Source organism: Chenopodium album, chromosome 2 (genome assembly GCF_948465745.1).
Source record: "Chenopodium album chromosome 2, dcCheAlbu1.1, whole genome shotgun sequence".
Classification (NCBI taxonomy): domain Eukaryota; kingdom Viridiplantae; phylum Streptophyta; class Magnoliopsida; order Caryophyllales; family Amaranthaceae; genus Chenopodium; species Chenopodium album.
In genome coordinates, this window is record NC_137835.1 from 26275997 (window position 1) to 26285126 (window position 9130).

The 9130-nt window shown below is 33.9% G+C and overlaps 1 long non-coding RNA gene across 1 annotated transcript; it reads right to left on the bottom strand.

Annotated features, from left to right (window-relative positions):
* Positions 1–3833: 3833 nt before the first annotated feature.
* LOC145584719 (uncharacterized) lies at positions 3834–8206 on the bottom strand. Its single transcript, XR_014100399.1, has 4 exons — positions 8072–8206; positions 5463–5526; positions 5266–5321; positions 3834–4055 (listed from the first exon to the last, which is right to left on the bottom strand). It is a non-coding gene; the product is annotated as an uncharacterized LOC145584719 (long non-coding RNA).
* Positions 8207–9130: the final 924 nt, after the last annotated feature.

A 9130-nucleotide genomic window follows, 5' to 3' on the forward strand; every position in this document is an offset into this window, starting at 1 on the left:
TATCTTTTGATCCAGAAATCGGAATAAGATAAATAAGATATCCTTGAAAAGATCTTGAAGTATAATTTCTAACACAATTATAATCAGATTAAAATATTTTATAGAATAAAAGATATGGCCGAAATAGTGAGACGGTGTCAGTTTTTGATATAGTTTGACATTTTATTCATATCTTTTCCGTTATAGCTCGGAATTGATATTATAATATATCATTGGAAAGATAATTTCAAGGGATATACAACCATATAAAATTTGGATAAAAATTATGAGGCGCAAAAATAATATTTGTCTATCTTTGAATGTCTTTCAATTCGAATAAAATTAGGACTTTCAAAAAAAGGAGTTTTATTCAATTTTAAACTCTTTAATCCATCTTATCTTTTCAAAATGGATAATTAGGATCTTTTAGAAAATTATAGAAGCTTCTAATTAATCCTAATTGGTTTAGGAATGGGATAAAATAATTTGGACCCTCCACATGATCATTGGGTCGTAGGTAAGGTGGGCTTAGGTTCGGTTTGGGCTCGGTTTAATATTTTGGCCATAACTTATTCGTTATAACTCGGATTTGGGATTATAATATATAGTTGGAAAGCTATTTTAAAGCCCCATCCAAATATTCAATCATTGGACCCTGATTATGGATAAAAATAAACTGGATTAAACGTTTTTATAAAAAGGACACAAAATGAATGATTTTAAAGGACATGAAATGAATTATTTTGGGTTTAAAGACACGAAAAGAGGAAAATAAGTAATGGTTTGGGGAAATGGGCTAGAATTTGGGTTGGTTTATGAAATGAAAATATGGATTTAAGCACTCCAAGATTAAATACTCAACCCGACCAATAATGGCGGTGTAAGGTTGTTCATCATCGGGTTTGGTTTTGGGGAGACATTTTTAGGTGTCTACAGAAGCCCCCACTTTGAATGAGTTTGTAGAAACGTCAGTTTCGAAAACGATAGTCAAAGTAGTCGATAGGGATGGAGAATGATTTAAGACGTTCTGCGATCCTAAATCACTCTGTATACGTCGATACCTGCAAAAAATGTTAATTCCACCGATAAAAGAGTAAAGGGATAAAACACTTATCTGACACCAGTGTATCGGTGACAAATGAGTTTGGTATTTTCCTATGCTTGAAGGAATCCACCGGATGACGTTTGTTGAAATGCTTTCCATGCTTGAGGAAAGTCGACAGATGAGTTTGGTAGCTTTTTAAGCCTGAAGAAACCTACCGGATGACACTTTCCATGCTTGAGGAAAGTCGACATATGATTTTTGGCGTTTTCTATGCTTGAAGAAATCCACCGATAATGCTTTCCATGCTTGAGGAAAGTCGACAGATGATGAGATTGCAAGTCTCTGTGTATCGAGAACCTTGCGTCATGAAATGGTGGTGGTTCGATTGTCCCTGAACGTGGGCTGTAGATGGTCCGCTTGTCCCCGAACGTGGGCTGTAGTTGGTTCGCTTGTCCCCTAACGTGGGATGTAAATGGATCACTTGTCCCCGAACGTGGGTTATAGATGGTCCTCTTGTCCCCGGACGTGGGATGTAGATGGTCCGCTTGTCCCCGGACGTGGGCTGTAGATGGTCCGCTTGTCCCCGGACGTGGGCTGTAGATGGTCCGCTTGTTCCCGGACGTGGGTTGTAATTGGTTCGCTTGTCCCCGAACGTGGGCTGTAAATGGTCCGCTTGTCCCCGGACGTGGGCTGTAGATGGTTCGCTTGTCCCCGGACGTGGGCTGTAGATGGTCCGCTTGTCCCCGGACGTGGGCTGTAATTGAGTCCTGCAAAATAAAATTTGCCAAGAGACTCGTATAGACTATGATTGACTTGACCAACTGACTTGACCAAGTTTGACTTGACACGAAATGACATGACATGTGTATAACTTGTGGTCATTGTGTATATATGGTGTGTGCGTGTGCAAACACAAGCAACCGAAAATGAAAAAGCAAAAATTTTCCGTCATTTTTGTCATGAGACGAGTGGAGGGTACCGACTTTCTCCCGAAAAAGAAAGACGTGAAAAATGAACTTCTATTTTTGAACTTCCCTCGATGAGAAAATTTTGAAAAAGTTTTCGAACTTCTCCAAAAGAAAAGGAAAGAAGTTTTGAACTTCCTCGTTGAGCAAGACAAAATGAATCGCATGGATTGAATTGCTTTTCTTGAAAGTAATGTATGCATGATGCATGTCCTTAGGCCAGGAGGCTAAGGACAATTACATCATGTGACACGATGAATGAACTTAGGTCATGGAGATAAGCATCATGTATGGCGTAAGGAAACGATCTTGAACGTCACTTAGGTCTGGAAGCTAAGCACATATACAGATAAAGTGATTATTGCATAATGAACGTTGCTTAGGTCAAGGAGCTAAGCACGATATGTTTTGTATGATTAAAAAATGTTGCTCAGCACATTATGCGATGCGTGAAACAATGAATATTGCTCAGGTCAGGAAGCTAAGCAAGTATACAACGTTTCTTCTAATGAATGTTTTCTTAAAAGATGATGAAACGTGCACAGTGTTGAAACAAGATTTTATGAAAAAGGGTTCTTAAAGAAAAGTATGATATGGATATGGATTAGGTGAGTGAAGTTTGTGAATGTGATACTAAGGCTGACTGCAAGGGTTATGGTGATGGAAATATATGTGAGAAGAGTCAAAGATGATGACTCTTTAGGCTAGGTAAGCTAATGTGATATGGGTTCAAGCCCCCAAGTCAGCTCTAAATGGGTAAGGGTAAGCATTGGATATTCTTTGACTCGATCTTGCATGGATATGAATATGAATGTGAATATGACTGTGAATGTGGCCACACCTCGATGTGAGGTTGCCTACGTATCCGTTAGGAATCAGGCCAACGTAGCTCTAACTGAACTTTGCACAAGTGTGTGCACACCTCAAAGAGGTCTTTCAAGGGTTGTAATGTTATTAAGCTGAAGGTTTAAGGAAGAAAGGGATAAAAGGCTCAAGACCCGAGAGAAGCCCCCAAGATATGCAATTTTGTATTAGACTTTGCAAGTTTTTTTTTTCATATATATATATATATTTTTTTTTGCTTTGAATTTCTTTTTTCCATTCTTGTGAATCAATGTAGGCAATCTCAGATCATGCGGTCCATCACTCACTTAGCATTCATGTTTCTCAGGCACGGTACCAAGCACTCAATGAGAGACGCAATTTGAGACATGTTCATATCAAAGACATTCACTAGTACATAACTAACTTTAAGTAACACCCAAAAAGTGTTACATAAAGTGGTAAAAGTGTTATTATAGACAATAGGTAACACTTTAGTGGGTGATACATCCGCCCATGTTACCTAAGGTCTTATGTAACACTTTGGGTAACTTATGGTAACACTTTTAAAAGTGTTACTATAAACCCTTGTATGTAACACTTTTTAATATTATTGGTATCATTTTTAATGTGTTACTTTTTATTTCTTAGGTAACACTAACTAATCTTTAGTAACATTTTTCAATCTTATAGTAACACTTTATCTGACTTTTTGTATCACTTTTGCAAACTAATGTAACACCTTGTTAGTTATTAGCTAGGTAACATTTTTCAATCATATTATCACACATAGTATCACTTTATTTGACATTATGTATCACTTTTTGCAAATTAATGTAACACTTATTAATTAATAAGTAACATTTTTTATTATTATAATAATTATTATTACTATGAATATTATTATTATTATGAATATTATTATGAATATTATTATTATTATTATTATTATTATTATTATTATTATTATTATTATTAAATAAATCACAAAAATGGTACAAATTACTTCACCACAAGCAATATTCATTATCAATAAAGTAAATTTAATCTTTAATTGATAAAGGTGAAGTCAAATACAAGAAAAAACAAAATATATCAAATCTTAGTAGTACTCCATTACACTATTACTATAAAATTAAATGAAAAAAAAATTGCTCGAAGGAAAGAAAACTAATGGAATCAAGTATCTCTCTATCTTCTACTAATTGCTTGAAGATTTACGAGTATCTTTGTCTTCAATTAATCTGCACAATAAGGGGGAAAAAATCACACTCATAATACAACTAAATTAATCAAATATGCTATAGTCTTGTGTTTGAAATTTTACATCAATCGTACACTTAATTAAAAAAAAAATCAATCGAATATACACTAAAGTTAAACAGAGAGACATAATTAGGCTTGACAAGTGAACACAAAAGATGAACGTAATAGGCCATTATGAAAAATAACCATTGCCATCTGATCATATGATATATGAACTTAACATATTTCTAAAAAAATTTAGCATTGCCAAAGTAAATTAAATCGAACATACAGCTTGAATCACAAACACAATTACATCCATTTCAATAGAAAATGTATATGTCACACAAGTAATGAATTTCCGAGATTTAAACTTCATATCACTGAATATCCAATAATTCAATCGTAATACAAATCAGTTCATACCCAAAAATCATATCAATTTATACAGATCAATTAATGAAAAAAAAACCCATAAGTCAAATTCCATCAACTAATTTTGATCATATAAAAAATTTCATATAACATAGTCACAAGACCAATTAAGTTATTTGAACAACACACGACAAGCGTAACCGGTGTTTCCCCAAAATTTGAATCGATCTACAAATAAGAAAAGGAGGGAAAATTGAAGACCTATACGTACGAGAAACACGAAAAATGAGAACTTTCTTATATTTTTCTTTGTTTAATCCCAGATAATTGAGGATGAAGAATAGAAGTTGAGGATAGCAATAAAATGAAAAGAGGGAATAGAGGGAATAGAGAAAGAGGAGGTGGGAGATGGGAATATCGGGATGGTAAGGTTTTGATTAGTGGAGTGATGAAAGAAATATAAATAGTAAGTGATAAATCACATAAATCAATTAGAACTATCACCATTGAATAACTAAAGAAAATGAGAGAGGAAACAAATCAGACTGCAGCCTGATGTTGCTGCTCCTTCAAACTTGCAGCCTTTTGCTAACTCAGACCCCTAGTCTCTACCCTATTTCCTATTCAGTTTAAATTGTCCTCCAGTCTCATCAACAATTATTGTCATGGCCATCACAATTACAGCGAAAGAATTTCGCATGCATCAGAATTGGTTGAAGTAAATAGATAGTTAGAGAATGTAACAAAACATTACAGTACCAGAAACATCACAACATGCAACAACTTAATAATAAACTCTAGAAAGTTAAATATTGAAGGTTAGATTAAGCTTACATTTTAGAAGGATCGGCACTGGTGTATCCAGTTGGTTTCAGAATAGGAATCAAAACCTATACAACATTCAAATCAGCAAAGGTAAATATTCATCACCCAACTTGTTCAAAGCAAGAAATAAGATTGATTAATCAAACAAATTTAAAAATCAGGAAAAAAAAAAAAGTATACATAAAGGGGATGGGGCATGAAATTACCTCTCCATTAACAACAAAAATTGGAGAAATTTCGACAAACTATGTCATGCCAAACAGCCCTTAACTACAAGCAATAATCAATCAAGAAAGTAAGTAATTAGAAAGAAGAGGGGAAGAGGGAAGTCAAACTTTTTTACATACAAATTCAATTCATTTACTTCGTATATAAAACAAGATACACAAATTAGTTTCCGATCAATACATTTGTAACCCACCACAATGGCAATATAATCTAGATCTACACACCAATCCAAGTTGCAACTTCGGTATCAAAAAAACATAACAAAAATCAATTGAGAATCACACCAACAATTAAGATGTGTCAAATCAAAACCATTACCTAAATTGATTGGACTACACTACAAGCATCAACAAATTAAAGTCTTACCCAATCACACCACAATATTTGAGAAGAGAATTATCAATTGTCACATAGTCACATCGCTCACCTTGAAAAACAGTAACCCATTCCAATCTTTTCCTATATAGATCAATTCCCTAAAACTTAGATTAGTTTATTACTAGTGCTATTATTGCTAGGATCTCGTTTCCCTATCTCCCTACCCCCATTAACCCCTTACTGCAGCATCAAATTTGAAGAATTAATATAAGCCAACAGTGGAAATTATTTTTTGAAAATATAAGCATCAAAACTGCAAAAATGGAAAGAAATAACTTAAGAAACTATTTTCATAAAATAAGATCAATTTCTTTTACTCACCGTATCAAACATTCCCACCAGTCCATAGCCATCCAAACCCTTGACCGAAAGAAAAAAGCAAAGAGACAATGGGAAATTCTAGAATGAAATGCATGATTCACACAGCTGAAAAAATCAGACAATTTAGGTTTGAAAGAATTATGAGGGCTATATAAAGAACAAGTATAATTCGGGATATGTATGCAACCAATATACAATCAATTTGGAGGTACGAGGTAAAATACCCCTCACACCAACACAAGCATGGAACTACAATAAGACTATAAAATTCACAATTTCTAGTACTTACCTGTCATTAACAAATATACAACAAACAAGTAAGTGATGCTCTCTATATTTATATAGAGGGGGTATAAAATAATTTAAGTATTGAGTCATCTTTGTTTTAGTATTTATAGAGAGGGGGTATGAGGTAATTTAAGTATAGAGTCATCTTTGTTTTAGTTAAACTAATGTTCTATTCTGCTTTCCTCATAAAACTCCTTTTTACGAATTCAACAGTGAGAGTTGATTACGTTGAACACTTACCTCCAAAGCTTGTTGCTCAACAATCCACTGTATGTAAGGACAAAATCAACCAACCTAATAGACAAGGTATTGCACAATTATATTTGCAGCCTCTGTCTTGCCTACTCATGTAACTAACTAATATGGATTTTCTTGCATTAAGTGTCATTCATCACTACCCTGTAGAAATGAAATGTGAGTCTAATTCAATAAGATTTTAATTAAGCAAAAATTGGTCATATATTCTTTGTTGTAGATCTCAGAGGCAATATTTAGTCCACCTAAATAAAGGATATTTTCCATTGGTACCCAAGCTGCAATGCATGAACAATTGTGATCAAGATTTGATAGAACAAGGCGTGCAAACATAAAACTAATTTCTATGAGCTTGTTAGATGAAAATGAGACATGAATTGTTTAATAGATCACAAGTCTACTGGGGTCTACAATATAGCTAGCAAAGTAGCAATTGACAGGATAATCATGATTCATGATCATAGAACAATCAATTTCTTCTCGCCTTCTTTTTTACGACAAAGTGGAGTATCAACCATGTTTAAGCAAATGTTCAATCACCCAACCTAACTTCAACATACTTCAAATACACAACGTCAAATCAATCTCCTTAACACATCCTCTCTTGAATTAACTGCTTCAAAGAGATGTTCAAACCAGCTATATATTCAGCTGAGAAATTGCAAACCTTTACACACACAATCAACTCCTTTCTCCTCAATGCAGTCAATAGACTAGCTTCTTACACTATCAAAACTTTAAGCATGGAAGAGTATGAATACATCATCACACCCTGATCCAAATTTATCATAGCCAAAAAAATCTGATAATAAACTATAATTCAAGCCAAAAATAAATTGGGTACCTCAAAAATCAAAACCCACTTAACAAAGCAATATAAATAAAAATTGGATCATCAGATCAAGAAATTGGGTCATCAAATTAATAAGTGGGGCAATGACGATACACCCACATAACATAATCAAAAGATAATCAAAGAGTTTTAGAATATGAAATCATGGAATTTTGATAAGAAAATTAGAAGTATATTGTCGATTAATAAAGGGTGGGTTGAATAATCAATCAATTTTAATAACGTATTTAAGCGAAAAAAAAAAAAGTTCGCTCAATGGAGGAACCCCAAATTGATTAATTATACTAACAAAAATGCGGGGCGTCTCTGCTCCACCCATTGTTATGGACATCATTGATGAAACTTTTAAAAATACCTAGAATTTTTTGCCTTAGAGAAGAAATAGGAAGGTGTACTATAAGGAGACGAAATTGCGCGCAGTTGTGGTTGGTTTCCATTGAAATTGAAATCAATAATCCAACAAAAAAAAACCTACATAAAATTAAAGATTACCTTTCACGGAAAGACTCCGATCCACTCTAAGAGTAGCAACGACCGCTAAGAATTCTAGATTGACAGACATGTGGATCGTTGCCCAGTGGGAGGTCGGTGAGAACTTTTTTCGCCAGTGTGGGTGGGCGTCAGCGTGGGCTAGGCGACAGTGAGGAACCAACTGAGATTTTGAGATATTAAGGAATTGGGAACGAGAAATAAAGGAGAAAAGATTTTTTTTTTTTTTTTTTTTTTGAGGAAAGAGAACTCAATAAGAACGATTATGTTTTTATTTTATTTTTTAGTATCAAAATGTTACAACCCCACATAAAATCAAAGTGTTATAACTAAGTGTTACCTAATATCAAAATGATACAATCAAGTGTTATCTAATATAAAAGTGTTACAACCAAGTGTTACATAAAACTAAAGTGTTACTCAAGTGTTACTTAAATATCGAATAAGTTCATAACTATAAAAGTGTTACCATTTGGTGTTACCTAATGTCACTTTTGTACTAGTGATTGGAACACTTGCCTTTAGACATTTTTTTTTATTTATTTACTTATTCTTTTCCCTTTTTTTTTAATTTGAACTTGCTTTCTGATTGTTACACAAATTGCACACCTTCCCATCCCAGGGTTAAGTGAATGTGGGTTGAATAAATAAGGTCAATCGTTAGACGAGGTTCAAAGTGATTGACGAAGAAATGGATATGTGATTAAATGGTTAATAGGGAATGCCAGGGTTCCAAAGGTGGCTCAAGTCATTGGTGTACCTTGTGTTTAGTTCGGTAATTTTTTTTATTTTTGCTAATTACGTGATCGAATGTAAGAAAGAGGTGCTCATTTATGAAGAAGGTAAGAAATGTGACACATAGACACATGGATAAGGAGAGCCTATGCTAGACTTTTTAAGGGGAGGGTTTGAAACAAAAGAAGAAGAAAACATGAAATCTTGGTGAGAAGCTTGCATCGTGATTTGTCTTCAAGATTGTTTATGAGTTACTTCTTGCCGCCTGGTGAGGAAAAAAGTTTGTTGTTGTTGATGCTTTAATTGGAAGGAAAGAAGGAAGGAGTG